At 33.1% G+C, this 13,925-nt stretch overlaps 1 protein-coding gene across 4 annotated transcripts in view; it reads right to left on the reverse strand.

Annotated features, from left to right (window-relative positions):
* Positions 1–13,925, reverse strand: part of LOC126701697 (adenylate kinase 4) — an 86,731-nt gene that overhangs the window by 9,496 nt on the left and 63,310 nt on the right. The window lies entirely within an intron of this gene.

Consider the following 13,925-nt stretch of genomic DNA (forward strand, 5'->3'; position numbering starts at 1 on the left):
CATTAAGCCTTAACCGACTTAATTATGACAGGATACTATTCTTTACTTGTGTAGGACTGATTTAATTGTGGCAAGATCTAATGGTAAAGCATATATATATATATATATATATATATATTGCGGTTATTGTCAATTATTGGATCAGTGCCGCAATATTAGGATAGGGTTCTCCATTCTCTTGTAAATTGTGTTCTCTGTGCATGTGATTGCTTAAATATGGCTGAGTTTCAGATTAAAGAAAAAAGAAAGATCAATATAAAGTGATTATTATCTTTCAAGATTTTTGTGAAAAAGAATCCGTTTCTAAATTCAAGGTGGCAGTAATAACCGTGGGAAGCTCTTGGAATTCATGGATAATCATTGATGATTTCCTGCAGCGGACAAGAAATGGCACTATATACTTGTTGGATTTCTGCAAACATCATACGCACCTTGTTAAAGGTTTTGGCATTTGATGTGGCTAAAGGCTAATGATACAGCCCAAAAAATCACTCCCACCTTCAGAAATTTATGATAAAACTTTGCCCAACTTGTCCGAACATGAAAGGAAATTGTGTTTAATTGACTTCAACTTTGATGAAATCTTTTGAAATATATATGATGGTAAAAGGATCATCAATGGGATTTTCGATATATATTCTTTTCCAAGAATTTCAAACTAAATTGTGATTATTCCCTATGTTGTACCCAATATACATGCATGGGAAATTAATATTATGGTGGTCAGAGTTGATTGATGGATGGCTTTTTATTTTATATATCAAAAGCAAAACCTACGAAACTATTGAAGTTGGTGATAATTCAAATTTTAGTATAAGCCTTTTTCCTTATAAGAAAGTCTAACCTATATATGTAGTATGAGTGATATTCTCTAGTTGAACACTGCCAATTGCCTAAAAGTTGAAGCTATTGTGCCTTGATTGCCTGGAGGCTGGAGTTGTTGTGCTTAATGCGAGTTCTTCTCCTACAAGAAAGTTTGCTATTTTCAAGGCTTGAAAATGTTGAAAAAAGTATTAGAAACCATCAAAAAAAGTATTTCCAACGGTTTAAGTGACCGTTGAGAACCGACACTAAAAATTATGTCGAAACTTTTTTTTCTACACCCTATGTGGCTGTCGAAAAATGTGATTCATCTTTATCAACAATTATTAAACATCGAAATATTATGGAAAACTGTTGAAATATATGTTGTCTTGAGATAAATTTCAACAATTTAAAACCGTTGAAATAAGTATTAAAAAAAAAAAAAAAAACCTAATTTGGATGCAGTCCTTCCCTTGATCCAAATTTAATAACCTGATTCAAAATATAAACATAAACACAATTGTGCAATTCCAAATTAAACTCCATTCTCATATAAATACTAAAGCACCAGCCTAATTTTTAAGTATTCAAATAGTTCTAAGTTTTCAAAATGGCTAATTAAAAGAAAATAAAAATAAAAATCACTGTACTCCATCAATTATCCTCAAATAACAGATTTATGGAGAAGTGCCACTTCCCAACAAGAAGGCCATGTCCATGACAAAAGCTAGTATCATTGAAAAAAAGATGATGCATCATTTCTTCATGTACTTCCCCGTAGGGGACACCCCATCCCTCCAATATTTTCCTTACTCATAAAGCACATACATCCACTTTAACAAGTGCATATCCACCCAAGGACAACTTGTAAATCACATAAAATTGGTTAAGACTTAAGTGAGGAGCTACCCAAATTTTATTAATTGTGTGGATCAAAAAGTCAAGGCCCAAAGGTAAAAAATTGAAATTAAGAGTATAGACAGACTAAACACCAATAATATCATAATTTGGCCAAAAGATAAAAACATAAAAAAGGAAGAATTGAAACATCTATCTTTAACATAACTGTCAAGTCCAAGTTAAAAATTGCAACACTTACATAAATGGCATGAACAAATTTTCTTTCTAAATTTATCAAGAAAAAAAAAAAGTGCTTCTAACTATGATATAAACTCACTTAATCCTTGCCACTGATCATAAACTCTAATGTGTTTTTTTTTTTTTTTTGATACATAACTAAACATCATGACAAGAACATAGTTTTATATATTTATAATTTGATAGTTGTGAAAAGGGAGATTTGAACCCTGGCAGTTAATACATAAGAAATTTTGCTATTAAAACCTTGTACTCAACTGCCAAGTGGAGATTCAAAAGTACCACATTCTGCTTAATTACTATGTTCCATAAACTATTAGTATATCAAATCCACACTACAAAAAAACAGGGCTATCCCAACGTTTTCAAAACCGCTGGGATAGCCCCAAAAAGTGCTGGGATAGGGTCAAAATTCCTATCCCGGCGTTTTTTTTCCCAACGCTTCAAACTGCCGCGCAGTGAATATGGGTATAGGGTCGACGGACCTGTCCCGACGCTTTTCAAAAGCGCTGGGAAAGGCATATGCCCTATACCAGCGCTTTTGAAAGCGCTGGCATAGACTATACCTATTCCAGCGCTCACAAAAGCGCTGGTATAGGTCGTGAATCAGTATAATTTAAAAGGACCTATGCCAGCGCTTTCAAAAGTGCTGGTATAGGTCCTTTTTAAAAAAAAAAAAATTTAGCACCTGTAATGTACCTAAAATACATATTTTTCAATACTTATTTTATAACACCTGTAATGAATCATAATTCATATTTTCCAATAGCAAATACAATACCACATTAAACCAACAAATTAAATATATCTACTTATAATTATTTACAATAGCAAATACAATACTTATTAATGATGAAAAATCTTCAAATGTTGAAAAATCTGAACTTAATCATGGGTAATAATCAAGAATATCTTCAAATGTTGGCTATAATGAAGAGCCATAATTTTGTTCAAACTCAGACCACATATCCTTGGATTTCATTTTTTGGAGCAAATATATATCCATGTCCTCACTTTCTAACTCATCCAACTCAATCTTCCCCTCATCAAACCCACCTCTAGCCCTCAATCTCTCATCAAGGGCATTAAGTAATTGTCCTTGTACCATAAATTGCCTTGCCCATTCTTCCAAAGGAGCCATACATATACTTATCGATGATGAAAAATCTGAACTTAATCATGGGTAATAATCAAGAATGCCTTGAATTTGACTCCATAGCTTATGTTGAAAAAGCTTTAAGATGCTAGACCACTCCAATCACTTAGGAACCTAGTGTTCACGAAACTAAAAAATATAAGTCTAAGTCAAGTTAGATCCATACTTGGTCTGCCTAGGGCTAATCACTGAACACACCAATGCATGAGTATTACTCAAGTAGCAATAGATAAAAAGTAAACTTAGATGATCACATAAAAGGTAGAATTATTAAGGAAATTCTAGCAAGAATGACTAAGTTCATTATCAATAATTATAGCACAATAGGAACAACACAATCAACACTCCCAAAATAAAATACACTATCTTATATCTTCGTGCAAACAACCCGCTTGCTCCAAATCAACAACCTACCACAGTAGAATATTTGAATTTACTAAGAGGAGATAAAATAAATTCACACATAGTTGAACAATAATATCACAATATTCACAAGACAATCAACACTCCCAATAATGAAAAGTAAACCACCTTATATCACCGTGCAAGCCACCCACTTGCTCCAAATCAACAACTCACCACAACAAAAAATTTGACATATAATTATATACTAATAGGGTATTTTGAAGTAGATTTTACTCTCCCTTGAGCAATTCATTGGTTTGCTCCCAGAAAGAGGAACTCAAACTTACAATGAGCTGCTAATCTTACAAAATCTAAGTCTAAATTATAGACTACTAAGATCACTTAAAAGACGTAAATTAGGTGACTTCACGTCCAAAATCATGTAAAAAGAGAAGAAACTACTAAACTAAGTACATTGAGAGAACAAACTATAAACTAAAATAGGGAGAGGTGTACAAAGATATACAAACCAGAAGATAAGCTCCAATATTTTGCTAGTTTGCATTTGTTCCACAGTAAACATGAGCTATTTAATAATTTAATCATACGTAGTCAGAGAATGAGAGGTTAACTTACTAGTTGCTACCTTGCTTTGCTCCACAGGGGATGCTAAAGATATTGCAGTAGCCACCAAATGTTTAATCTAGCAATTTAACAAATCCAACCGTCAGAATTGAGTTGTTTTTTATATTAATAAAAAATACAATGACAAAGTAAAATAAAATTATCAACTAAATTGAGTGGAAAGATTAATGCATAGAAGCATTGTTAAAGGCACTTGCTTGATTCATGTTTGAAATATTGATAAATTAGACGTGCCATAACAGACTTGTAGTTCTAGTTGTAGTTGTAGCTCTCTCTCTCTTTCTCTCTTGGGATATATATTGATAGATGATGTATCTAAAATCTTGCACTCTCTTACACTATGCAAGTATTTTTAGTATAAAAAAAATTAAAAAAAAAAAAAGATTGCAAGAAGTCAAGAGCAAAACTCACTCATCAATTCAAAAGGAATAAAAATGGTAGAAATTATTTAATTATCAAATTGCAAAGGCATGTTACATATTAAATAATAGTATTTATACATTATTGTCATTCAGGTCAATTTAGATTGTTATTTGGAACTAGCTGTTTGCAAATGTTAGCTGTATTTTTAGTACTAGTATACTTGGTCAATGCTACATTAAGCACTCAAAAAATAAAATTCAATGAGTTGGGTCCACTTCAGACGAAATGGTTGGCTAAGAAACCAGACATGAATTGACATAGATGAATGAAAGCCTTCAATTTGACAGAAATGCCCTGCAAAGTACCATGTTGGCAAAAAAGAGGGGGGGGGGGGAATATATATATATATATATATATATAACGTAGCCAAGTCTAGATACTCAATAAGGATGGTGAGACAAGGACATTTGACCCATAACCTAAAAATCTACTAATAAAAGAAACGGCCACATTTTAGGCCATGAAATGAAAGGACCAAAATCAAAAAACCGTTCAGTTATTAGTACTGAATGCATTAGCCTTTTCACATCTCAATTACATCAAGATGTAACTAAAAATCATTGAAAGAACTCTTATAAGAAGACCATACCACAATCGAATGCAATAACAGGCTTCAATTTTACCTCTTCTTCCTGAAAAACAATCAACAAATAAAAACTAAATAATTGGTAAAATTAAATGACTAAAACAAGATTGTAGTTAAGGGTTAAAAAAAACTTCACACTAAACTTGCAAAAGAAATACAACAGTAGCAATAATACAAATGAACTTAGTAATATCATAAATAAGGGTGAAAAGTACCAATTCATCACTCATACCTTCACCCTCAGTTTCTTGGCTAGCTTAGATACATGACATTGAGAAAGCTCCCTACTTTGTTGATCCTAAACACAAGTAAAACTATAGAGGTAAAGAAACAAAATTTGTAGGCATAACTAAAGTGGACATCACTTAGAAATTTTTCATGTGATTAAGAAATTCTCACAATTAAATCAAGGTATAAAAGTGTCAAAAACCGCTACATGAATAGACAAGCTCTTAAAGCAAGCACTAAAAAAAAAAATAGTTTGTTTCTCAAATGTGTTTAATGTAAGACCCAATGAAGACATCCCTCATATTTAGCATTGCAAAAAAAAAAAAAAAAAAATTAAACTTGTATATGATAATTAAAAAAAATTAATAAAGCATATATATATACACACACAAACCTAGTAAATTTCGATCCCCTACCAGCAGTTTTCCCATAATGAAAATAGTATGAACCGGCAGCCCTAGTCCAAACTCAGCTTTCTCCACATACTTCCAGAATTTCCATTCTCCACCATCAATTACCTCAAACCCCACTTGTTCCAATACCTATAAATATCCCAAATTCACTACTGTAAAATTCAAAGTAACTCACATTTTCTCTGCATTGTTAAAAAATCAAATACAACTAAATTTTACACACTTAAGGTTTAACTTCTCACTAAATACTAACCCAAATTCATTATTAGGAAAAAAAAATACAAATGCCTTTAAATGGCTTTATTAGAATCGTAAACTCAAAATAAAAAAATTACATGGTTACAATTTGATTCGCATATGGTGAAAATATAACATTTCGAACATAGTTTCCAAATAAAATTAAAAAAAAAAATAGAAAAGGAAAAAGGGTATACCTTTGTGAGAGCAAAATGGAGATCGAAGTTGGTCAAATTGATTCCATTTCTATTAAAAATCAAAATTCCTTCTCACTTAATAAGATTGTCAAGCTCTTCTTAAGCATCAAGCTAATAGCCTTAAGTGACAAGCATCTATAGCTAAGCCAAACATATGATTATAGTCAAACCCAAAAAGACAATTCAATTTTCATTCCCAAGAAATTTGAAAGCAAGCACCAGAAGGTTTGTTGCACCATAACTTATACCCATTCTTTTGCAGTTTTAAGAAAAATTCCATTGGAAGTGTAATAATTCTATGAAGATAAAAAAGGGAGCAGGAGCTAGGATGCAAGAGAGAAGAAGAAAGCTCTAGTTAATAATTCTATGTACACCCTTGCTAAATCTTGTGTCCAAAGTTCTAGTTACTTAAATTTTAAGATTTTAAAATATATCAATTTTGACGAAATTATTGCTCAAAAGTCTTGCCTCCATGTAACAGACCAAAAAGATTTGCAAGCAGTTCCCACTCCCTAGATACAACTAACTCAGCTATCTAACTATATATTTAGGAAATAAGAAAGTTTTGCAAGCCGTCCCCACTCTTTTTATTGCTTTGATTAATGAAATCAATAGTAAATAGCCCGGTAACATTAATATGATTGTTGATCTTGGTAATATATAATCAATACAAATATCAATTCCCATATTAAGGATTTAAAAATGTGCTTTGACTAATCAAATCAACAAGAAATGGCCTAGTAAAGTTAGTAAGATTTGTTAATCTTGGCAATATATAATCAATACAAATATCAATTCCTATTAATGATTTAAAAACATTTAACAATGAATCGTTTAATAAGGAAATATATACAGGCAATTGATAGTTTTAGAATCTCACTAACATTTGAAAAAGTTTTCTAATTACTAAAAAACCAGAAATTTAACATCAAATATATATACAAATATTGCTACAAAATAGAAATGAGAGCTAGAGAAACTTACCTTGCTTTGGGTAAACTTTAATCAAAACCAAATCCAAAACTGAAACCCACACAATCAACCAATAGTTACACAAAAATATACACATAACCCAAACCAAACTTCAACCAAAATCAAAACCCACACAATCAACCAATAGTTACACAAAAAAATACACATAACCCAAACCAAACTTCAACCAAAATCAAAACTAAAAAACCAGAAATTTAACAACAAATATATATACAAATATTGCTACAAAATAGAAATGAGAGCTAGAGAGACTTACCTTGCTTTGGGTAAACTTTAACCAAAACCAAATCCAAAACTAAAACCCACACAATCAACCAATAGTTACACAAAAATATACACATAACCCAAACCAAACTTCAACCAAAATCAAAACTAAAAAACTAGAAATTTAACAACAAATATATATACAAATATTGCTACGAAATATAAATGAGAGCTAGAGAGACTTACCTTGCTTTGGATAGGGTTTGTGGTTTTGGGTAGTATTTTTGTGCTTAAAATTTTGGAAAAGAAATGGTGGGTTTTGAGTAAAGAAGAAGAGAGGAGGAGGGGAAGTGGGTTAAGGAAGAGGGAGAGGGAGAAAAAATGTGGGTGAGAGGAAAACAGCTGAACTAAAGAAGTGGGAGACCAAAAATGAGAGACCAAAGTGGTGGGAAGGTGAAAAAAGTAAGTGGGAAGTCTGAAAATTTTTAAGTGGTACGAGGGACCTATCCCAGCGTTTTTGGAGACCTATCCCAGCACTTTTGGAAGCGCTGGAATAGGGTCCACCTATTCCAGCGCTTTTGAAAGCGCTGGGACAGGTCTATCCCCATAAAGGAATAAGTGATCCTATCCCAGTGCTTTTGAAAGCGCTGGAATAAGGTCCACCTATTCCAGCGCTTCCAAAAGCGCTGGGACAGGTCCCTCCATTCCCTCATGGAGAAAGGCCTATCCCAGCGCTTTTTGAAGCGCTGGAATAAGGTCTACCTATTCCAGCGCTTTCAAAAGTGCTGGGACAGGTCTCTCCATTCCCTTATGGAGAGAGGCCTATCCCAGCGCTTTTTAAAGCGCTGGAATAGGTGGATCCTATTCCAGCGCTTTTAAAAGTGCTAGGATAGGTCTTTCCATTAGCATTTTCTTGATTAATAAAAATTATATTAATTAATAAAAATATTTTTTAATAAATTAATAAAATAAAGGCGTAAATGCACTTTTAGTCCCTACATTTTGACGTTTTTCCATTTTAGTCCCTACATTTTATTTTTTCCACTTTTAGTCCCTAAAACCAATTTACGCTTTCCGTTTTAGTCCTTGAAACACTGTTCTGTCACCAAATTAACGGAAAGACTGACGGATTAATAAAATATTATTAAAAAAATTATTTAACATTTTTTATATGCCAAAATTAAAAAAAATTAATTACTCAATTTTAATTTAGAACAAAAACAAAAAAAAAATTATTTTCTTTCAAACAAAAATTTTACTTTTTTTTTAATTAAAATGATTTTTTTTTTATTCCAATCTTCTTCTTTTTTTTTTTTTTTTTTGTTCAGAAGAACATTCAACTTTTAAACCCTTTTCTCTCTCTATTCTCAAACTCTCTTTCTCCTCACCCCGATCTGATTCAAACTCTGACTGATCCAAACTCTCTCTGATCTCTTTCAAGACTCAGTGATGAGGTCGCCGCCGTCGAACTCGTTCAAGACTCAATGATGAGGTCACCATTGCCATAGAAGAAAGAAACCCCAGAAGGTCTGCGTTGCCGTCGCCGTTTCCGTTGCCATCGACCCATCGAACCCATCAAGAAGGTCCGTTGATTAGGTGTATGAAACCCTAGAAAGAAAACCCATAGTTTATTTCTGTGTAATTATGGCTCCGTTGTACAAAACCCAGTCATCGATTCGGTATTGGAGCCTGATATTGACCAGCGGCGAGTAGATCAAGAGGCTGATCTTCGAGGTTTTGATCATGGAGGCCATGGGGTCTTGATGGTGTGAAAACAATGGGAAAAATTTGGAGGCTTGCATGTGGGTGTTGTGAACATGGATCGGTGGTTGGGTCTGCTGATGATTTTGGCTTGGGTTGTGATTCGGGTTTCGTTTGTGTTTAATCTCTATTTGTGATCTAGGTCTGTGTTTGTGTTTGGTCTCTGTTTCTTTTCTTTTTTTTGTTTGTGTTGTTGTGATCTAGGTTTGAGTTTTTGGTAGCTGGATTTGTGTTCTCGGTTGCTGGGTTTGATCTGGGAAGAACACGAAGAACTTTGGGTCTGTGTTTGTGTTTGGTCTCTGTTTCTTTTCTTTCTTTTTCGTTTGTGTTGTTGTGATCTAGGTTTGAGTTTTTGGTTGCTAGATTTGTGTTCTTGGTTGCTGGGTTTGATTTGGGTTTAAGTAATAATGTTCTTTTGCTGGGTTGCTATTCTTTTGCTTTGCTAGGTTGTTATTCTTTTGCTTGGGTTTGATTCGGTGGTGATCTTCTGGAAAAAAAAGAGAAGAAGATTGGAATTTAAAAAATTCATTTTAATTAAAAAAAAGTAAAATTTTTGTTTGAAAGAAAATAATTTTTTTTGTTTTTTGTTCTAAATTAAAATTGAGTAATTAATTTTTTTTTTTAATTTTGGCATATAAAAAATGTTAAATAATTTTTTTTAATAACATTATATTAATCCGTCAGTCTTTCCGTTAATTTGGTGACAGAACAGTGTTTTAAGGACTAAAACGGAAAGCGTAAATTAGTTTTAGGGACTAAAAGTGGAAAAAATAAAATGTATGGACTAAAATGGAAAAACGTCAAAATGTAGGGACTAAAAGTGCATTTACGCCTAAAATAAATTATATTAATCAATAAAAATATTTTTTAATAATTCAATTTAACAAAATTGAATTTAATAATTCAAACTAATTTAATATATTTTAATTTAATACTTCAAATTAATAAAATATAATTCCTCACTAAAAATTACTAAAATATAATGTGATAGCTAAAAAAAATTTGTAAGATGTGACTCGAGGACCAACAATATTAAAATATAACCATGAAACCTACGAAATGACCAAAATACCCCAAAAACCAAAAAAAATTACCAAAATATCCCCAAAATCAAAAAATGACCAAAATATCCCTAAAACCCAAAAAAAGACCAAAATACCTCCCAAAAACCAAAATTTGACAAAAATACCCCCCAAAACCTTAAAATGACCAAAATACCCGCCAAAAACCAAAAAAAGACCAAAAATACCCTTCAAAACCTTAAAAATGACTAAAATACCCCCGAAACCAAAAAATTACCAAAATAATCATGAAACCTACAAAATGACAAAAATACCCCTAAAACCTAAAAATGACCAAAATATCCCCGAAACCCAAAAAACGACCGGGGGTATTTTGGTCATTTTATGGACTTAGGGGTATTTCGATCATTTTTTAGGTTTTGGGGGTATTCTGGTAATTTTTAGGTTTTGAGGGTATTTTGGTTATTTTTTGGACTTTAAGGATATTTTGGTCATTTTTTTGGACTTTGGGGGTATTTTGGTCATTTTTTTGGGTTTTGGAAGTATTTTGTTCATTTTTTTGGTTTTAGGGAGTATTTTAGTCATTTTTTTTATGTTTCGAGGGTATTTTATTTTTAGGTTTTGGAGGTATTTTGGTAATTTTTTGGGTTTCGGGGTTATTTTGTTATTTTTTTTTTTTAGGGTATCTTGGCCATTTTTTATGTTTAAGGGGTATTTTGCTCATTTTAGTGGTTTTGGGGTATTTTAAAGTTGGTTGATTTGTAGAAATGATACTTGGATCATAATTAGGTACCTATTTAAAACACAATAAACATTAATATTAATTGGGTTTAATTGGGTTAATACTCATTTCACCCAATTAATAATTGAGTGGGTTTGAGTCTCATTTAAGTAGGCGGGTTTGGGTGGGCAAATGGATTTGGGTTGATTTTGCCACCCCTAGTGTTATTCAAATAATCAAGGGGTTTTCCACCTTTTATATTCATGGGGGGTGCTTTTGTCATTTTCTAGTTTTTAGGATTCATTTCAATGTTTTGGGGATATTTCGGTCATTTTTTATGTTTCGGGGGTGTATCAATCCTTTTCTGGGTGTCAGGTGTGTTTTGGACATTTTTTGTCTTTCTAGGGGCATTTTGGTCATTTATTTGACTTATAGGGGTATTTTGTTTTTATTTAAGTAATCGAGGGTATTTTGGCTAGTTTTAGACACAAGGGGTACTCTAGTCATTTTCAATGCCTTAGGGGGTGCTTAGGTCATTTTTGATGTTTTGGGGTTATTTTAGTCATTTATTAGGTTTCGGGGGTATATTATTCTTTTTCTAGGTATCGAGGTGTTTTTGCTCTTTTTCAATGTTTTGGGGGGTACTTTGGTCTTTTTTTAGGTTTAGGAGAGTATTGGTCATTTGATAATTAACAAATCCCTCCACAAGTATAAGTGTTTGTGGGATGTGAGGGGCAAGTGTCGGGGTTCAAGTCTCCAGGAGGAAGTTCCATATACATATACACTTAAATTAGGCTATAGTAGAAATTCTATCTTGTGTTAAAAAAAAATTAAAAAAAAAAAAAAAAAAAACCTATAGGTGACCTATTCCAGCGCTTTTGAAAGCGCTGGGACAGGTCCTTCCATTCCTTTAGGGAGAAAGACCTATCCCAGCGCTTTTTGAAGCGCTGGAATAGGTTGACCTATTCCAGCGCTTCCAAAAGCGCTGGGATAGGCCTCTCTTCATAAGGGAATGGAAGGACCTGTCCCAACGCTTCTTGAAGTGCTGGAATAGGTTGACCCTATTCCAGTGCTTCCAAAAGCGCTGGGATAGGTCTTTCTCCATAAGGGAACGTAGGGACTTGTCCCAGCACTTTTGAAAGCGCTGGAATAGGGTCCACCTATCCCAGCGCTTTCAAAAGCGCAGGGACAGGTCCCTCATTCCCTTATGGGGAAAGACCTATCCCAGCGCTTTTTGAAGTGCTGGAATAGGGTCGACCTTATTCCAACGCTTTTAAAAGCACTGGGATAGGTCTTTCCCCCTAAGGGAAATCAGTAACCTTATCCCAGTGTTTTTGGGCTTCCTATAACAGCGTTTTTGAAAAATGCCGCTATAGGCCTCCTATTGCAGCGCTTTATAAAGCGCTGGTTTTGAGCCGCTGTAATAGGATTTCCTATACCAGGGTTTTCAAAAAGCGCTGGTACAGACTTATCTATTACGGCGGTTTGTAAAAACGCTGGGACTAGACGATTTTTTTGTAGTGCCACCAAAATAAACAAGTAAATGCAATAACATATACGAAACTGACAGATATAGAACCATCACATATCCCCAAAACCATTTCTCTTTACCCTTTCTTAACAAAAAAATTGGCAGCTTGAAATGTAAACAGAAAAGTGTCAAACAAACCCAACCATCCAAAGATTACACCAAAAAAAAAAAAAAAAAAAAACCGTAACAAACCCTTTACTTAAAAGAACAAGTAAAGTTAACAAACTAACCTGATTGGTAAAGTTAGGAAGAACAATCAGATTGAGCTAGCTCAAAATGGGGCCATGTTTTTGAGTACTTGTGCTAGCAAACTCTCAACCCGATTAACTTGTGCCTTCAAGAGTTGTACATTAGTGTCACTCTCCTTGCGGTGTTCCTCAGATTCTTTCAATTTCCTTAGAAGCGTAGCATCATTCTCCTTGCTTCTTTCCTCAGATTCTTTCAATTGCATTTGGAGGTCACGAATAGTAGATGAAGAGGAACCCCATAACTCTGTAGGACTAATACCATCACCACAACCACGAACACAACCATGGTGTTCAGGTCCAAATACCTCTACAAACATTTCATCGCTGGACATTTGCAAAGACCCTTCAGCCACTTAAGTAGTAAGTCTCTTAAATTTCATCTGCATTAAAAGAGCATTTATAATTTTATACTACATTTTCTAAAAGCACATAAAAAAAAATACATTTTCTAGCAACATATAAAAATAAATCTTAATAACAAGTTATACAAGCATTTTTAGGAATTTCCATACCAATGCTTCCTATGTAGTTTCATTTGTAGCTTGCCCATTTGTGTGATCTCAAATAACTGAAGTCGGCTAGGATCTTCTCCAGTTTTCTCCCTCTATCATTAAACAACACAAAGCATAGACATTCCATAAAATGTCTATCATTTAAACAACACAAAGTATAGACATTCCATAAAATGTCAAGCACCATAAATAACTATGCAACAATATTTTATCTTGAAAAAATTAAGTTTCAAAGATTGAGAAAATGATATATACAAACCTCTTCTTCACTTCGTTGTTGGAAGCTTTTTGATCCAGTAATGTGAATGATAAGTTTTTTGGAACGACTATACTTGTTTTTATCACACATTGTCTACATTCAAAAACATACATTGGATTAAAAAATATTTTTAATTCTCTATAAAATTTCACAAGATAATAATTTCCATTCCTTATTGCTCCATAAATTCACAAGATAGTTCCAATCATCATCCGCCATGTTAGGTAGCAAAATTTCTAGTGCCTCCTCAGGATCCTCCTCATATGGCTTAAACCATTTTTTCTTCAAGGAGCTTCGATAATTTTCGTATGACCTATTCATTTGCCACCAAACAAGAGTCACTTGACCCTCAACAATGAAGCATTCCTAAAAAATGAAAACCAATAAGGATTACATTTGTGCATTATAAAGAAAACTTGTATTTCAAAACACTTTTATATAACGCACCAATATATAATCAAATAGCTTTCTTTTATTTTGATAAGGCAACTCTCTCCAATCTTTGACTTATAAAGGTACTATAGTAATCCGTCTAATAAGGG

The sequence above is a fragment of the Quercus robur genome, chromosome 10, assembly GCF_932294415.1.
Source record: "Quercus robur chromosome 10, dhQueRobu3.1, whole genome shotgun sequence".
NCBI lineage: Eukaryota > Viridiplantae > Streptophyta > Magnoliopsida > Fagales > Fagaceae > Quercus > Quercus robur.